The sequence below is a fragment of the Oncorhynchus tshawytscha genome, linkage group LG12, assembly GCF_018296145.1.
Source record: "Oncorhynchus tshawytscha isolate Ot180627B linkage group LG12, Otsh_v2.0, whole genome shotgun sequence".
NCBI lineage: Eukaryota > Metazoa > Chordata > Actinopteri > Salmoniformes > Salmonidae > Oncorhynchus > Oncorhynchus tshawytscha.
The window spans coordinates 40,784,170-40,804,443 of record NC_056440.1 but is presented as its reverse complement, the minus strand read 5'-3'; the positions used below and the strand labels follow the sequence as shown (position 1 = coordinate 40,804,443).

At 43.3% G+C, this 20,274-nt stretch overlaps 1 pseudogene; it reads right to left on the bottom strand.

Annotated features, from left to right (window-relative positions):
* Positions 1–42: 42 nt before the first annotated feature.
* Positions 43–19,217, bottom strand: LOC112264140 (annotated as a pseudogene).
* Between the last annotated feature and the right edge of the window lie 1,057 nt (positions 19,218–20,274).

Sequence of the window (20,274 nt, the reverse complement as noted above, 5' to 3'; positions counted from 1 at the left end):
TGCGAGCAGCGACACTGTCTCAGACATAATGAGATCATCTGATTCAATACTGCCCCCTAGTGGGATTTTATTGTAGAACACCTGATTGACAGCCATCATACAGCTTCTTCAAACACTTAGAAGACTTTTCTTTCAACACATCCAAAAACTCAGTGACAAACGTTGCATGATTCTTGTTCTTCTGGATTGCATTATAGCAAGGACCAAAGAACACAATGCTGACATTGCAATTTCCTCCAGTATAACAACTGACATTTCCATTCCACACATTTCCAGTCCCATTAACAATCCTATTTACATTCACGCACAGTAGAAAAACAAATCATCACCTCCAAACTCTGCAACCGCCAACTGACAGATGAGAAAAAGAAAACAAAAAAATCCTCAGAGCACTACACACAAGATAGCCTACAAATGAACACACGTGAAACAACTTCACCACATCACACTACGCTTCAACTAGTCTCTCATCCTCAGCAGTGAGCTCCTGTGTGAGAGTAGGAGTGGGGAAGAAGAGGCGCTGGAAGTAGGGCACAGAAGAGTTCCACTGAGTCCCCAGGGTCAGACATTTAGGGCCGGGCTTTGGATGGTCGAGGTCAGTCAGGGGTTACTGGTGGTGGTGTGTGCGGTCGTCGGGCCGCTTGACATGGACCCTGCGCACCCTGTCAACGCGCTCCTCGTCTTCGTCCAGGTGGTGCGAGTGGCCGGCGGCACCCCCTGTGGCCTCCAGCAGAGCGTTGTCAGGACCCCTCCCGTCCTGGGACTCGTACAGCAGGATGTTGAGGGGCTCCTCGTAGATCCACGCCTCAGGGAAGTCCACCTGGAACGGTAGGGGAGTGGATATATATGCATTTATGTATGTCTGTCTGCCTGGGTATTATGTTATCTGAACGTAAAGTACGCCTGTACTTTGTTAAAAAACAAATGTCACAACGGCATATTAAAGTACTCTATTTTATGCTAACAGAAGGTTAGAGACAACCAACTCATAAATTGAAATAATTTAAAGAGGATGAATCAGTTCTGTCATCAGAGATGGAAGCCAGATACATGATGTACTTGCCTAGTTTGTGCTGATTAAAATATCTTAATGACGACATCCCACTATAAGCCGTCCCAGAGTATGATTCACTTGCGTTACCTTGGTCTGCTTCTTCTCGGTGGCGTAGACGATAGAGGTGCAGCACACCTCGGCGATCTTGCGGCCCTGGCCATATAAGGACCAGCAGCAGATCTCGTCGCCGATCACGTCCTTGTTAAGGACAGCTTGTTAAACAGCTCGATGTTCTTCAACATGTTGTCGTCAGAGTTACTGCCTGGAGGGAAGGAAGGGGAAGCCTGCAACAACCGGCTGCGTGTCACATCATCGACTATGCTGTCGGACATCAGATTGCAATATCAAATGACGTGGCTAGGTGATATGTTGTGAGATATATTTCAGATTTTTCACTTGAGATTTACAGTTGAAGTCGAAAGTTTACATGTACTTAGGTTGGTGTCATTAAAACTTGTTTTTCAACCACTCTGCAAGTTTCATGTTAACAAACTATAGTTTTGGCAAGTCGGTTAGGACATCTACTTTGTGCATGGCACAAGTAATTTTTCAAACAATTGTTTACAGACAGATTATTTCACATATAATTCACTGTATCACAATTCCAGTGGGTCAGACGTCTACATACACTAAGTTGACTGTGCCTTTAAACAGCTTGGAAAATTCCAGACAATTATGTCATGGCATTAGAAGCTTCTGATAAGCTAATTGACATAATTTGAGTCAATTGGAGGTGTACCTGTGGATGTATTTCAAGGCCTACCTTCAAACTCAGTACCTCTTTGCTTGACATCATGGGAAAAATCTAAAGAAAGAAGTCCTCAAAAAAATTTTGTAGACCTCCACAAGTCTGGTTCATCCTTGGTAGAAATTTAGTGAAGGCACCACGTTCATCTGTACAAACAATAGTACGCAAGTATAAACACCATGGGACCACGCAGCCGTCATACGGCTCAGGAAGGAGAAGCGTTCTGTCTCCTAGAGATGAACGTACTTTGGTGCAAAAAGTGCTAATCAATCCCAGAACAACAGCAAAGGACCTTGTGAAGATGCTGGAGGAAACGGGTACAAATGTATCTATATCCTCAGTAAAACGAGTCCTATATCGACATAACCTGAAAGGCAGCTCAGCAAGGAAGAAGCCACTGCGCCAAAACCGCCAGAAAAAAGACAGACTACAGTTTGCAACTGCACATGGGGACAAAGATCATACTTTTTGGAGAAATGTCCACTGGTCTGATGAAACAAAAATAGAACTGTTTGGCCATAATGACCATCGTTATGTGTGGAAGGAAAAGGGGGATACTTGCAACCCGAAGAACACCATCCCAAACGTGAAGCACGGCGGTGGCAGCATCATGTTGTGGGGGTGCTTTGCTGCAGGAGAGACTGGTGCACTTCACAAAATAGATGGCATCATGAGGATGGAAAATTATGTGGATATATTGAAGCAACATCTCAAGACATCAGTCAGGAAGTTAAAGCTTGGTCGAAAATAAATGGGTCTTCCAAATGGACAATGACCCAACCATACTTCCAAAGTTGTGGCAAAATGGCTTAAGGACAATAAAGTCAGGGAATTGGAGTAGCCATCACAAAGACGTCAATCCCATAGAACATTTGTGGGCAGAACTGAAAAAGCGTGTGCGAGCAAGGAGGCTTACAAACCTGACTCAGTTACACCAGCTCTATCAGGAGGAATGGTCCAAAATTCACCCAACTTATTGTGGGAAGCTTGTGGAAGGCTACCCAAAAGGTTTGACCCAAGTTCAACAATTTAAAGGCAATGCTACCAAATACTAATTGAGTGTACAGTAGGTAAACTTCTGACCCACTGGGAATGTGATGAAAGAAATAAAAGCTGAAATAAATAATTCTCTACCATTATTCTGACATTACACATTCTTAAAATAAACTGGTGATCCTAACTGACCTAAGACAGGGAATATTTACTGGGTTTAAAAGTCAGGAATTGTGAAAACTGAGTTGAAATGTATTTGGCTAAGGTGTATGTAAACTTCCGACTTCAACGGAGCCATAATTCACTGCCAATTTGTCTTTATAGACGTAAGAGTCTCACCTGGTGTAGGAGTATTTATCGTTGCTTTTGTTGTGTAACAGTTTGACAGTAGGCTGTGTAGAGACAAAACAACAGAGGAAGATGCCAGTAAATATTCAATATGTGAGACTAGATCTTCTCTAGTAAAGTCCTTCACTCTGATGCCTGACTCAGTCAACAATACCTTATTAGAGGTGGCAATGAGTCTGTGATCTTCCTTCGATGATGTCACCAGGGGAAGTTTACAGAACGGCTCGTACGACTCTGTTCTAGAACACCAATAAAAACATGAGACGGTAAAGACAGATTTTGTCCAGAATCAATATGAATTTGGACATAGATCCTATAACAGATTGGGTGGGTTGGCTGGGCCAGTAATTATATATTTGTAGGAGGTAGAGGCAGTGGGAGGAAGTAGAGCTATACAAAGGCAGAGTGTGGGTGCAGGGATGAGACTTAAACTATTTCACACCATTGTGCCGACCAAAACCGTACTGGCTCTAATATTATCATTTTGACATGGTCCTTTCCAGCACGATACAAGCGACTATGGTGGCTGCATAACCAAACCAGTGCAGTGTAGCTTGGCTCAGCTCAGTAGTGTGAAAAGGGTGTAAAGAAAAGACCAGTCTTGAGGGTGAGGGTTACTTGAAGGGCAGCCTGACACTCATCAGCCAGGCCCTGGACCAGATAGTCTTGAGGGTGAGGGTTACCTGAAGGGCAGCCTGACACTCATCAGCCAGGCCCTGGACCAGATAGTAGCATCTCCTCAGTCTCCCGACGACTCTCTGGGAGTGGCACCACTCCATCTCTAAGGTAGTTCAGAATTGTCCCAAAGTGTTTCCCACACCGGTCAATCAAGATCCAGCCTAGAAAGGGACAAGCACCAGATTAGAGACCACTTTCATTTGTAATTAGTGTATGGGGGCAATTCGATGGTAGTGATGCTAAGACTCAGAGTTCTCGCTTTAAAAATGTATCCCAAAAAAAACAATGTTTTCTATGTTAAATAAACCATACAATTCTATGCACAAGGATGACTTTGAACAATTTCCACAGAAAATTTTACCAACACATTTACTTAAAGAACAGTGCAGATGCAAAGTTTGATAACAGAATGATGGCACCAACAGCACAAACCATCACTGTTCTTGAAGTAAACGTTTTTTTGTAAAAATGTCTGTGGAAATTGTTAAAAGTAGTCATTGTGCATAGAGTTCTATGGTTTGTTTAACTCTGTAATCATTGATTTTTGTTTCACATACATTTTAAAGTGAAAAAGCTGAGACTTCGCATCACTCTGTTCCTGAAGAATTGCCCATAGCCAATTCCTAGGCTCGTTGTCATGCTCGTCTTGACAATGGATATTTAGGAGTTGGCAAGACAGCACAGACAGACCTCGGACCAGGATAGCAAAATACAGAAGCATGTTACAAAGACTCCTCACTCAGACACTCTGGATCCCTCCAACCATGCGTTGTGGTGCCACTGACGTCTGACAGATACAGTACCTTCACTGTCTGTGAGGACCTCCATCTTGCTGCTGAACATGGCCTTGAACATGGTGTCCTGCTTGGTGAGGGTCTGCGTGGTGGTGTAGTAGAGCGCCCCGCCCACGTTCAGCTTCACATACTTGGAGCTGGATCACTTGAAGGAGGTGGTCCAGGTTGTAGCCGCCGGCACTGCCGAGCTCACCATGCTCTCTCCTGACATCTCTTCCTGTAACGGAGGCACAACATCACCCAGTGATGGGGCAGCAGCGTAGCCTAGTGGTTAGAGCATTGGACTAGGAACCGGAAGGTTGCGAGTTCAAATCCCCGAGCTGACAAGGTACAAATCTGTTGTTCTGCCCCTGAACAGGCAGTTAACCCACTGTTCCCAGGCCGTCATTGAAAATAAGAATGTGTTCTTAACTGACTTGCCTGGTTAAATAAAGGTTTACATTTTTTTTTTTATAAATAAAAAAAAGTCAAGTGTCAAGACGACAAACAAAATAAGTTGCATGGACAGGTTGGCTTTGAAAAACCAGTCCATTCAAACCCACATTGACCCCAAGCTTCAAGACTTGAGATCTGAAAGGATGAGCTAGATACACAGTAAGTAGGACCTGCTATGGCCTAACCCAAAACCAATTTGATTCTCAATTCTCACAGTTGGTCATCACCCAGTTAGTTGCCCTGCAACGTACCCTCCACTCACCGAATGGCAGCTAACTTTTGTTTTGGCCACAGGTCACATACATAACCAGAGCTTTATATTCTAGACATAACTAGACTCCCCCCAGTTAACTAACGTTAACATACTAGCTAACTATAGGATAACCCATTCATAGTAGCGCCTATTGACGATATTACCTTCTGGCCGGGGTTGGCCGCAGGAGTGTTGTTAAAAGAGCCCAAACGTTCGTTCTGAACGTTAAAACGCATCGCTTGCGGTACGGTTTGGGAAACATAAGGAACGTATCTTTAAAAATCAGCGACAAATAATTTTCCAAAAAGTTTAAATCAGTACACACCTTTATAGGTTTAGAGTTCCCACACGGCTATATTTCCATGTTACAGTGGAAGACACTGGACGACCTGTTCTAACTAACTTCGCTATCTGCATCTCCGAACACCTTTGTGTAAATGGAATAGAAGCCACTGAAAAATACTGTCAGTAAACTGTCAATACTGTTAAAACAATGTATAGGAACGGTGTATTTTGCATTTGTGAAATTATTTTGACGTGATATAAAAAACAACAACATACAGTACCGCAAATGAGAACCGAATCATGTTTAGATTGAATATTTGGCTGTTTTGGCTTCCAGGCCCAATTCGCCCTTTAAACAGAACATGTAAGGTCCAATACTGGGCTAAACCAAGAAGACTAGCTAACGTCAGGCCAAAGAGACAAGAATGTCCCACATTTGACAAATGAGTGATCATTGATTCAATGTTTTCTATTCCCGAAAGTGCTAACTAACTACCATGTGATTTAGAACAATAACATTATTCAGTCATATCTACCATAGAACCCACCCCCAACAGATTTAGGTAATCTAGCACCAGCCCGAGTCAGGAATCACCCACTTCCGGACACTAGTATTTTGCCAGCGGAACTTCTTATGTGATTATGTTTAACGGCGGTTTGCATTCAACAAATGTTGCATTACCGTCAACTACAAGACTGGAGTATAACTCCCTTATACTTTGCTTGAAAAAATAAATAAATAAACAAATACCCTACAATCTACAATACTCACAAAAAAAATAAAAAATAATAATGTTAAAAAATAACATCACCCTACTCCACTATTTAAATCTATTTAGTCCCACTTCAGGCCAACAACCTAAAAGGATGAGACAACCCCACCTTAACACACCCTGTAACTTTTCTGATGTAAAGTCTTGCACACCCAAATACCTCTCTGCAGCTGCCACCACAACCTCAATTTTCTGCGAGTTACGTTCCATCCCTGCAGTACAGTTTATAACCATTGCTATAAAAAAAAAATCCAATCTTACTGAAACATATATCACTTGTTGGCGTCTCCCTCTGTACTGGTACAGATCTACTACTCACACCACTCCTCTCAGGATCCCCCCTTGACACATATTCCTCTACATTCTTCAATGCCTCAGCATATGACAACGTCTGCTCTACTCTAACCCTGGAAACCTCAAACTGCCTCTCTCGCAAGGGACATTTCTGATCCCAAGCCCCATGGGCACCCCTATAATTAACACATACCACTACTTTCCCAAATGCTACACATTCCTTTGTCTCATGTCCTTCTGCACACTTCTAAACTCTCCTTCCAGACTCATATTTAGCATCTCCAATCCAAAATGTAATCTAGAATCGGCTTCCTATTGCGCAATCCTTCACTTATGCTGCCAAATATACCCTCATAAAACTGACTATCCTACCGATCCTTGACTTTGGCAATGAAATTTAAAAAATAGCCTCCAACACCCTACTCAGCAAATTGGATGTAGTCTATCACAGTGCCATCCGTTTGGTTACTAAAGCCCCATATACTACCCACCACTGCGACCTGTACGCTCTCGTTGGCTGGCTCTCACTACGTATTCGTTGCCAAACCCACTGGCTCCAGGTCATCTATAAGTCTATGCTAGGCCTTATCTCAGCTCACTGGTCACCACAGCAACACCCACCCGTAGCACGCGCTCCAGCAGGTATATTTCACTGGTCATCCCCAAAGCCAACACTTACTTTGGCTGCCTTTCCTTCCAGTTCTCTGCTGTCAATGACTGGAACGAATTGCAAAAATCACTGAATCAGGAGTCTTATATCTCCCTCTCTAACTTTAAGCATCAGCTGTCAGAGCAGCTTACCGATCACTGTACCTGTACATAGGCAATCTGTAAATAGCCCACCCAACTACCTCACCCCCATATTATTACTTACCCTCTTGCACTTTTGCACCCCAGTATCTCTACTTGCACATCATCATCTGCACATCCATCACTCCAGTATTAATGCTAAATTGTAATTATTTCACCTCTATGGCCTATTTATTGCCTACCTCCCTACTCTTCTAGATTTGCACACACTGTACATAGATTTTTCTATTGTGTTATTGACTGTTTATGTGTGTGTAAGTGTGTTGTTTGATTTTGTCTCACTGCTTTGCTTTATCTTGGCCAGGTCGCAGTTGTAAATGAGAACTCAGCTGGCCTACCTGGTTAAATAAAGGTGAAAAAAATAAAAAATAACTTCCCCACCTAAGAACCTCCCACCTACACACTGCTGCCCTTAAGCTTGACACCTGTAACAACTTAATGTATTCGGCACAAAAGCTCGTACAGGATAACTTATATATCCTAATATCACTTTGTCGGGCAAAGACTCAACATCAAAACTCAAAAGAACAGACAACGACTCTTCTGTTTCACCACTCACGCCACCCTGTCTGTGTCGCACTAAACAACGAGCATCACAAACACCGGGAATCTTCCCCTTCAGTTGGAAAACTTTTACATTTACTGCTAACAGTAATCACTCCTTTCAATAGCGCCCTTTTCTTGAGAGCAAAACAATTCACATTTCTTGCCCCCATTCATTTAACGTGGAGTGCCTTCACCCTCTGACCAGCAGAAACACAACCAATTATCACAATACCACTTCTGGTTACCTTCACCGATTCCACGGCATCCAACTCTGTTTTCACCCACTCTGAAACCACAAATGGATCAGCTAAAAGGCAAGGGTACACTTTTTCCAAAAACTTCACTCCAACTGTCACAGACTCATCTTTATCCTGACCCTCGGTGCAAGCCTCAGGCTCCGAGAACATCACCACACCTATCATCTTCCAACTCTTCGCCCTCATGTAACAGTATAACATTAAACCGTCCCCTCGCCCATACCCGGGTGCGAACCAGGGACCCTCTGCACACATCAACAATAGTCACCCACGAAGCATCGTTACCCATCGCTCCACAAAAGCGGCGGCCCTTGCAGAGCAAGGGGAACCACTACTTCAAGGTCTCAGAGCAAGTGACGTCACCGATCGAAACGCTATTTAGCGCGCACCACCGCTAACTAGCTAGCTATTTCACATCCGTTACACTCATTCACTTCCATTTCTCCGCCTGTCTTCAGCTCACTCTGCTTACACTTTCTACCATTCTTTAACATCTCCCCTTTTCCCACAATTTTTAACCGACTCAAGCCACCCTCTCTCTCTTTGACCTCTTCTGCCTCTCCTTTTCCCTCCATTCCTCCTCTGTATTACGAGTAAACGTATCCTTATGATAATACTGCACGTCTCCTGACATTTGCCAGGAGAACAAAATATGACCTCAGTTTAGTATGGTAATAAGGAAACCTCATTCAAAAGATATTACCAGTGGTGGAAAAAGTACCCAATTTTCATACTTGAGTAAAATTAAAGATACCTTAATAGAAAATGACTCAAGTAAAAGTGAAAGTCGCCCAGTAAAATACTACTTGAGAGACAACACAGCACTACATGAAGAGAGACCTAAGACAGCAATACAGCATGGTACGCTACTGCTACTCTCTGTTCATCATATATGCATAGTCACTTTAACCATATCTACATGCACATACTACCTCAATCAGCCTGACTAACCGGTGTCTGTATGTAGCCTCGCTACTTTTATAGCCTGTCTTTACCTGCCTATTGTTCACCTAATACCTTTTTTGTACTATTGGTTAGAGCCTATAAGTAAGCATTTCACTGTAAGGTCTACACCAGTTGTATTCAGCGCACGTGACAAATACACTGATTTGATTTGGTAGCAACATGACAACAACATGGTAGCAACACAACATGGCAGCAGCACAGCATGGTAGCAGCACAAAACAGGGTACAACCATTATTGGGCACAGACAACAGCACAAAGGGCAAGAAGTAGAGACAAAAATACACCATGCAAAGCAGCCACAACTATCAGTAAGAGTGTCCATGATTGAGTCTTTGAATGAAGAAATTGTTGAGTTTGAGTGTTTGTTGCAGCTCGTTCCAGTCGCTAGCTGCAGCGAACTGAAAAAACGAGCAACCCAGGGCTGTGTGCTTTGGCGACCTTTAACAGAATGTGACTGGCAGAACGGGTGTTGTATGTGGAGGATGAGGGCTGCAGTAGATATCTCAGAGACGGGGGAGTGAGGCCTAAGAGGGTTTTATAAATAAGTATCAACCAGTGGGTCTTGCGAATGGGTATACAGAGATGACCCGTTTACAGAAGAGTATAGAGTGCAGTGATGTGTCCTATAAGGAGAATTGGTGGCAAATCTGATGGCCGAATGGTAAAGAACATTGAGCAGCTCGAGAGCACCCTTACCTGCTGATCTATAAATTACGTCTCTGTAATTTAGCATGGGTAGGATGGTCATCTGAATCAGGGTATGTATTGCAGCTGGGGTGAAAGAAGAGCAATTATGATAGAGGAAATCTAGTCTAGATTTAACTTTAGCCTGCAGCTCTGATATGTGCTGAGAGAAGGACAGTGTACCATCTTGCCATACTCCCAAGTACTTGTATGAGGTGACTAGGTCAAGCTCAAAACCCTGTGGAGGTAATAATCACACCTGTGGGGAGAGGGGCATTCGTCTTACCATACCACATGACGTTTGTTTTGGAGGCATTCAGAACAAGGTTAAGGGCAGAGAAAGCTTGTTGAACACTAAGAAAGCTTTGTTGTCGAGCGTTTAACACAAAATCCGGGGAGGGGCCAGCTGAGTATAAAACTGTATAATCTGCATATAAATGGATGAGAGAGCATCCTACTGCCTGAGCTATGTTGTTGATGTAATTTGAGAAGAGCGTGGGGCCTAGGATCGAGCCTTGGGGTACACCCTTGGTTATAGGCAGTGGCTGAGACAGCAGATGTTCTGACTTCATACACTGCACACTTTGAGAGAGGTAGTTAGCAAACCAGGCCAAAGACCCCTCAGAGACACCAATACTCCTTTTTTTTTAAACTAGCAAGTCAGTTAAGAACAAATTATTATTTACAATGATTGCCTATGCCGGCCAAACCCGAACAACACTGGGCCAATTGTGCACCACCCTATGGTACTCCCAATCAAATCAAAATCAAATCAAACTTTATTTGTCACACGTGCCGAAAACAACAAATGTAGACCTTACCGTGAAATGCTGACTTACAAGCCCTTAACCAACAGTGCAGTTCAAGAAAGAAAATATTTACCAAATAAACTAAAGTTAGAAATAATAAAAAGTAACACAATAACATAACAATAATGAGGCTATATACAGGGGGTACAGGTACCGAGTCAGTGTGCGGGGGTACAGGTTAGAGGTCATTTGTACATGTAGGTAGGGATGAAGTGACTACGCATAGATAATAAACAGCGAGTGGAAGCAGTGTACAAAACAAATGTAATAGTCCGGTGGACATTTGATTAATTGATCAACAGTCTTATGGCTTGGGGGTAGAAGCTGCTGAGGAGCCTTTTGGTTCTAGACTTGGCACTCCGGTACCGCTTGCCATGTGGTAGCAGAGAAAACAGTCAATGTCTTGGGTGACTGGAGTCTCTGACAATTTTATGGGCTTTCCTCTGACACGCCTATTATATAGGTCCTGGATTGCAGGAAGCTTGGCCCCAGTGAAATACTGGGCCATACACACTACCCTCTGTAGCGCCTTACAGTCAGATGCCGAGCAGTTGCCATACCAGGTGGTGATGCAACCAGTCAGCTGAAGAACTTTTTTAGGATCTGGGGACCCATGACAAATCTTTTCAGTCTCCTGAGGGGGAAAATGTTTTGTCGTGCCCTCTTCACGACTGTCTTGGTGGATTTGGACCATGATAGATTGTTGGCGATGTGGACACCAAGAAACATAAAACTCTCAACCCGCTCCACTACAACCCTGTTGATGAGAATGGGGGCCTGTTCAGCCAGCCTGTTCCTTTAGTCCACGATCAGCTCCTTTGTCTTGCTTACGTTGAGGGAGAGGTTGTTGTCCTGGCACCACACGGACAGGTCTCTGACCTCCTCCTTATAGGCTGTCTCATTGTTGTTGGTGATCAGGCCTACCACTGCTGTGTCATCTGCAAACTTAGTGATCCAACCCCAGTCGTGCCTGGCCATGCAGTCATGGGTGAACAGGGAGTGCAGGAGGGGACTGAGCAGGCACCCCCGAGGGCCCCCGTGTTGAGGATCAGCTTGGCAGATGTGTTGTTACCTACCCTTACCACCTGGGGGCGGCCCGTCAGGAAGTCCTGGATCCAGTTGCAGTGGGAGGTGTTTAGTCCCAGGGTCCTTAGCTTCGTGATGAGCTTTGAGGGCACCATGGTGTTGAACGCTGAGCTGTAGTCAATGAACAGAATTTTTACATAGGTGTTTCTTTTGTCCAGGTGGGAAAGGGCAGTGCGGAGTGCAATAGGGATTGTATCATCTGTTGGGGTGATATGCAAATTGGAGTGGGTCTAGGGTTTCTGGGATAATGGTGTTCATGTGAGCCATGACCATTCTTTCAAAGCACTTCATGGCTACAGACGTGAGGGCTACAGGTTGGTAGTCATTTAGGTTACCTTAGTGTTATTGGGCACATGGACTATGGTGGTCTGTTTGAAACATGTTGGTAGTACAGACTCAGGCAGGTACAGGTTGAAAATGTCAGTGAAGACACTTGCCAGTTGGTCAGTGCATGCTCAGAGTACACGTTTTGGTAATCCATCTGTTCCGGCGGCCTTGTGAATGTTGACCTGTTGAAAGGTCGTACATCGGCTACGGTGATCACACAGTCATCCGGAACAGCTGATGTTCTCATGCATGCTTCAGTGTTGCTTGCCTCGAAGTGAGAATAGAAGTAGTTTAGCTCGTCTGGTAGGCTCGTGTCACTGGGCAGCTTACGGCTGTGCTTCCCTTTGTAGTCTGTAATAGTTTGCAAGCCCTGCCACATCCGATGAGCGTCGGAGCTGGTAAGGCTTATGGCCTTATACAGCTCGTTAAGTGTGCATCGGTTTGTGGTGGTATATAGACAGCTATGATGAAAACTCTCTTGGCAAATAGTGTGGTCTTCTGCTTATCTGTGACGTGGTAAGGTTGAACCCAGATGCAGAGAAGAGACCATACGAGGAATCAGTGGTTAATGATAAACGTAATACTTTACAGAGAAACGGTAGCCGCAGGATCACAGTACACTTGAAAAAACAACAAACAGTAAGTCTCGCAAACTCACTCAAGGAACAAAGGCACGGATAACAATTCAAGCTTCTGCAAAGTACAAAAGAAAACACACCTCTTTTAACAGGGAAATCATAATGAGTAATTTGGACACACCTGAGTGACGTTAATGTCTCTAGGACGGTATCTGCTACCCTCTGGTGACCGCTGGAACCATAAGATTATCATGTGATACTCTACATCAGGCGTGCAAAACCTTGAGACTTCCTTAATATTAGATTTCGTACACCAGCTGTTGTTTACAAATATACACAGACCTCCACCCCTTGTCTTACTGGAGGAAATTATTATAGTGTATTTTGTCATTATGTTTCAGCTAACAGAAGCATGATATTAAATGCAATGATTTCTATTGGCATGTATATGAATTAAGATCATGTGTGAGCATGGAAGAAGTTGTATCCATAGTTTCTGCACTTGGCTTCAGGGTTTTAAAAGCGTTCGAAAATGAGGTTGATATCGGTCAGCTAATAGAGGACTAATAAAAGCCCAGTGCACTACTTTTGTGAAAAAAAAGAAAAAAAATCATATATTTTATTTTTATATAAATTTTTTTCTGATTTTTCAGGGTGTGCTGCAGCACCCTCAGCGCCCCTACTTCCCTCTAAAGTACAGCTTCACCAGGTCATCTAACTCAAGCATTTCAATGGTGGCGCACACAGCACAAACCACTTCATTTTAATGTCGAAATATTGCCACTTTATTCTCAAAATATTGCCACTTTATTCTCAAAATATTGCCACTTTATTCTCAAAATATTGACACTTCATTCTTGAAATGTTGCCACTTTATTCTCAAAATATTGGCACTTTATTCTCCAAATATTGGGACTTCATTCTAGAAATATTGCATCGCAGTTAATGTATTGTTTCTCTTCACTTGGTCCTAATACTCTTCTGCATTATTGCGAACAAGATGCATTAGAAAAAAATCATGTTTGTTCTGTACAAGCTTCCTTCTTTTCACTATGCCCATTTAGGTTAGTATTGTGGAGTAACTACAATGTTGCTGACCCCTCCTCGGTTTTCTAACTATTTTAAAGTCACCATTGGACTCATGGTTTAATCCCTGGGCAGTTTCCTTCCTCTCCGGCATCTGAGTTATGAAGGACGCCTGTATCTTTTTAGTGAGTGGGTGCATTGATACACCATCCAAAGTGTAATTAATATCTTCACCATGCTCAAAGGGATATTCAATAACCAATTTTTTTTTTACCCATCTACCAATAGGTGCCTTTTTTTGTGAGGCATTGGAAAACCTCCCTAGTCTTTGTTGTTGAATCTGTGTTTGAAATTCACTACTCGACTGAGGGACCTTACAGATAATTGTATGTGTGGGGTACAGAAATGAGATAGCCATTAAAAAAATGTATGTTAAACATTACTATTGCACACAGTGAGTTCATGCAATTTATGTGAATTGTTAAGCACTTTTTTACTCCATAACAAAGGGTTTGAATACTGACTGACCCAAAACATTTCAGCTTACATTTTTTTTAAATGAATCTGTAAAAATGTATCAAAACATAATTCTACTTGACATTATGGGGTATTGTGTGTAGGCCAGTGACACAAAATCTCAATGAAATCCTTTTAAAATGCAGGCTGCAACACAACAACGTGGAAAAAGTCAAGGGGTGTGAATACTTTCTAAAGGCACTGTATATGGTGTTATTTCATGGGGGACTGAGGTCTAAATACAGCACATTCTACTCCATCCACTCCATTGGTCCCAAAGCAATACAACTTAGACCTATAAATTACAAATTGGCTTGTTGATAAGAAATGGGGGACTGAGGTTGTTATACCCAGCAGGACTTTATAATCCACCCATTCCAGTGGTCACAATGCAATACACTGTAGGGCTATAAATTACATATTGGCTTAAAAAAATGAGAGAAAAAAAGCAATTCTATGTGCCAAATTAAAATGGGGTTGGGATTACTCAGTAGGGTCTGTAGAATTTATATACGACTTTATTTATTGGGGGACTGTGGTCTAAATACCCAGCAGCACTTTCTACCCCACCCACTCCATTAGTCAGAATGCAATACGCTATAGGCCTAGAAATTACAAATTGGCTTACAAAGAAAAAAACATTTGATGTGCCGAGGTAAAAGTGTGGTTGGGAATACACAGTAGGGTCAGTAGAATGTGTATACTGTATGGTGTTATTTCATGGGGGACTGAATAATACAGAGCACAGTATATGGATTACTGGATATTCATCCTGTGTGTTACATTAATCCCAAACCAATGAATTAATTGACTGGTGTGTTGAATATCAGTTGGAGAAAAAAAAACACCTTAAAAAAAATGTTAGGATGAGCAATGTTCGAGTCGGGAGTATAAATATATAAATACAGTATATATACAGTGCATTCGGAAAGTATTCAGACCCCTTTACTTTTTCCACATTTTGTTACGTTACAGCCTCATTTTAAAATAGTTTTTTTCCCCCTCATCAATCATGCACACAAAATATCACAAAATGACAAAGCAAAAACAGGTTTTATACATTTTTGCAAATGTATTAACAAAAAAAACGGAAATATCACATTTACATAAGTATACAGACCCTTTTCTCAGTACTTTGTTGAAGCACCTTTTACCAGTGGCGACCTGTTATTCAGGGTAGGTGGGGCTGAGCCCCACATTTTTTGCAAAAAAGAATAATAATAAATCAAATAAAAATCTATAAATATTTTTTGGGAGGGGCTTGCCTGTTTTGCATGTTATTTTGGCAGTAATAAATCAAATCAAATCAAATCAAATTTTATTTGTCACATACACATGGTTAGCAGATGTTAATGCGAGTGTAGCGAAGTGCTTGTGCTTCTAGTTCCGACAATGCAGTAATAACCAACAAGTAATCTAACTAACAATTCCAAAACTACTGTCTTATACACAGTGTAAGGGGATAAAGAATATGTACATAAGGATATATGAATGAGTGATGGTACAGAGCAGCATAGGCAAGATACAGTAGATGGTATCGAGTACAGTATATACATATGAGATGAGTATGTAAACAAAGTGGCATAGTTAAAGTGGCTAGTGATACATGTATTACATAAGGATGCAGTCGATGATATAGAGTACAGTATATACGTATGCATATGAGATGAATAATGTAGGGTAAGTAACATTATATAAGGTAGCATTGTTTAAAGTGGCTAGTGATATATCTACATCATTTCCCATCAATTCCCATTATTAAAGTGGCTGGAGTTGAGTCAGTGTCAGTGTCAGTGTGTTGGCAGCAGCCACTCAATGTTAGTGGTGGCTGTTTAACAGTCTGATGGCCTTGAGATAGAAGCTGTTTTTCAGTCTCTCGGTCCCAGCTTTGATGCACCTGTACTGACCTCGCCTTCTGGATGATAGCGGGGTGAACAGGCAGTGGCTCGGGTGGTTGATGTCCTTGATGATCTTTATGGCCTTCCTGTAACATCGGGTGGTGTAGGTGTCCTGGAGGGCAGGTAGTTTGCCCCCGGTGATGCATTGTGCAGACCTCACTACCCTCTGGAGAGCCTTACGGTTGTGGGCGGAGCAGTTGCCGTACCAGGCGGTGATACAGCCCGCCAGGATGCTCTCGATTGTGCATCTGTAGAAGTTTGTGAGTGCTTTTGGTGACAAGCCGAATTTCTTCAGCCTCCAGAGGTTGAAGAGGCGCTGCTGCGCCTTCTTCACGATGCTGTCTGTGTGAGTGGACCAATTCAGTTTGTCTGTGATGTGTATGCCGAGGAACTTAAAACTTGCTACCCTCTCCGCTACTGTTCCATCGATGTGGATAGGGGGGTGTTCCCTCTGCTGTTTCCTGAAGTCCACAATCATCTCCTTAGTTTTGTTGACGTTGAGTGTGAGGTTATTTTCCTGACACCACACTCCGAGGGCCCTCACCTCCTCCCTGTAGGCCGTCTCGTTGTTGTTGGTAATCAAGCCTACCACTGTTGTGTCGTCCGCAAACTTGATGATTGAGTTGGAGGCGTGCGTGGCCACGCAGTCGTGGGTGAACAGGGAGTACAGGAGAGGGCTCAGAATGCACCCTTGTGGGGCCCCAGTGTTTAGGATCAGCGGGGTGGAGATGTTGTTGCCTACCCTCACCACCTGGGGGCGGCCCGTCAGGAAGTCCAGTACCCAGTTGCACAGGGCGGGGTCGAGACCCAGGGTCTCGAGCTTGATGACGAGCTTGGAGGGTACTATGGTGTTGAATGCCGAGCTGTAGTCGATGAACAGCATTCTCACATAGGTATTCCTCTTGTCCAGATGGGTTAGGGCAGTGTGCAGTGTGGTTGAGATTGCATCGTCTGTGGACCTATTTGGGCGGTAAGCAAATTGGAGTGGGTCTAGGGTGTCAGGTAGGGTGGAGGTGATATGGTCCTTGACTAGTCTCTCAAAGCACTTCATGATGACGGAAGTGAGTGCTACGGGGCGGTAGTCATTTAGCTCAGTTACCTTAGCTTTCTTGGGAACAGGAACAATGGTGGCCCTCTTGAAGCATGTGGGAACAGCAGACTGGTATAGGGATTGATTGAATATGTCCGTAAACACACCGGCCAGCTGGTCTGCGCATGCTCTGAGGGCGCGGCTGGGGATCCCGTCTGGGCCTGCAGTCTTGCGAGGGTTAACACGTTTAAATGTCTTACTCACCTCGGCTGCAGTGAAGGAGAGTCTGCATGTTTTCGTTGCAGGCCGTGTCAGTGGCACTGTATTGTCCTCAAAGCGGGCAAAAAAGTTATTTAGTCTGCCTGGGAGCAAGACATCCTGGTCCGTGACTGGGCTGGATTTCTTCTTGTAATCCGTGATTGACTGTAGACCCTGCCACATGCCTCTTGTGTCTGAGCCGTTGAATTGAGATTCTACTTTGTCTCTGTACTGACGCTTAGCTTGTTTGATAACCTTGCGGAGGGAATAGCTGCACTGTTTGTATTCGGTCATGTTACCAGTCACCTTGCCCTGATTAAAAGCAGTGGTTCGCGCTTTCAGTTTCACGCGAATGCTGCCATCAATCCACGGTTTCTGGTTAGGGAATGTTTTAATCGTTGCTATGGGAACGACATATTCAACGCACGTTCTAATGAACTCGCACACCGAATCAGCGTATTCGTCAATATTGTTATCTGACGCAATACGAAACATATCCCAGTCCACGTGATGGAAGCAGTCTTGGAGTGTGGAGTCTGCTTGGTCGCACCAGCGTTGGACAGACCTCAGCGTGGGAGCCTCTTGTTTTAGTTTCTGTCTGTAGGCAGGGATCAACAAAATGGAGTCGTGGTCAGCTTTTCCGAAAGGAGGGCGGGGCAGGGCCTTATATGCATCGTGGAAGTTAGAGTAACAATGATCCAAGGTTTTTCCACCCCTGGTTGCACAATCGATATGCTGATAAAATTGAGGGAGTCTTGTTTTCAGATTAGCCTTGTTAAAATCCCCAGCTACAATGAATGCAGCCTCCGGATAAATGGATTCCAGTTTGCAAAGAGTCAAATAAAGTTTGTTCAGAGCCATCGATGTGTCTGCTTGGGGGGGGATATATACGGCTGTGATTATAATCGAAGAGAATTCTCTTGGTAGATAATGCGGTCTACATTTGATTGTGAGGAATTCTAAATCAGGTGAACAGAAGGATTTGAGTTCCTGTATGTTTCTTTCATCACACCATGTCTCAGTTGTATCACCATGTATCAGTTTACAAACAATTTAAAATAATATATATCATTGAGCTAATAAAGCTGCATACATACTTGGTCTCTTTTTTGTTTTCTTAAGTAAGGCAGCTCCAAAATGCAGGTGTTTCAGCCTAGCTCAGTGCTTTCTGTGGTGGTGGGGCGAGCCAGCATAAAGAGGAGCATTGCGCCGTGTCTGGCTCAGTGTTCTGTCACTCATGGGGACAGTACGTCATCAACAAGTTTAAGTGCTTAGTAAGGGTAGACATCCAAAATTGCAACCCTTTGGGTCCTGCCATAGAGTTATATTACAAGTGCCCATCCAAGAAAGCTCAAGGTCATTGGTCACAGATAAAATTATGTCAAATCACGTTATATTTACAGTAGCTTTGAATGGACTGATCATGTCAACATCTTACTTTCAAAGTCTTAGCTAGCAGTCATCATCATGAATCAAGTCGACAATCTACTGGCAAATCCTTTTTAATCCTTGTCATATGAATAGAAATAATGAAGAGAAAATGTAGATAAAACGCATCGGTGCTCATCGGCATTTGGACATAAAGATTACACAGCAAGTTAGAAATCGCAAATTCAACAGTGAGTCATTTGGAAGGAATCAGTGGCAACTGCAAGCATTGCAACGCAACCACTAACATTAGCCTGCTATTCCACACTGAGGACCTTGGGTCTTAGGGGCGAGGACCTTGATGATCTTCTTGGCCTTCTTGAGACACAGGGTGCTGTACATGTCTTCGAGGGCAGGCAGTGTGCCCCCGGTGATGCGTTGGGCAGACCAAACCACCCTCTGGAGAGCCTGCAGTTGCAGACAGTGCAGATGCCGTACCAGGTGGTGATACAGCCCGACAGGATGCACTCAATGGTGTGTCAGTAAAGGTTTGTGAGGGTCTTAGGGGCCAAGACAAATTTGTTCAGCCTCCATCTTCTGTGTGAGTGGACCATTTAAGATTGCCACTGATGTGTACCCCGAGGAAGCTTTTCACCTTCTCCACTGCGGCCCGTCAATGTGGATGTGGGCATGCTCCCTCTGCTGTTTCCAGAAGTCCACGATCAGCTCCTTCGTTTTGTTGATATCAAGGGAGGGGTTATTTGACTGGCACTGCTCTGCAAAAGGGCCCTCACCTCCTCCCTGTAGTCTCTCTCAATGTTGTTGGGATTCAGGCCTACCACTGTTGTGTCATCTGCAAACTTAATGATTGAGATGGAGGCGTGTGTGGGCACACAGTCATGGGTGAACAGGGAGTACAGGAGGAGACTGAGCACGCACCCTTGTTGGGCCCCTGTGTTGAGGATGGATCGGGGTAGTGGATGTGTTGTTGCCTATATGAGTTATTGGAGAGTAAATTACTTTGTTTAAAGAAGTTAAGGTTTTATGCTTGAAGGAGACAGCAGACTGATGAAATGAAGATATATTCTTAATAATTAAATTATATTTAAATATAAATGTGTTATTTATTTGAGGTTAGGGTTAGGGTTAGTAGTGGGCACCAATGTTGACAACTCAATATATTGTTTGATATCGATATGAGCAAGGCATATTGTGATATCAGTTTATTCTTCCTCTTAACCTACACTATATAAATCAAAATCAAATCACATTTTATGGGTCACATACACATATTTAGCAGATGTTTATTGCGGGTGTTGCGAAATGCTTGTGTTCCTAGCTCCAACAGTGCAGTAGTATCTAACAATACACACAAATCTAAAAGTATAGGAATGGAATTAAGAAATATATCAATATTAGGATGAGCAATGTCTGAGTGGCATTGACTAAAATACAGTAG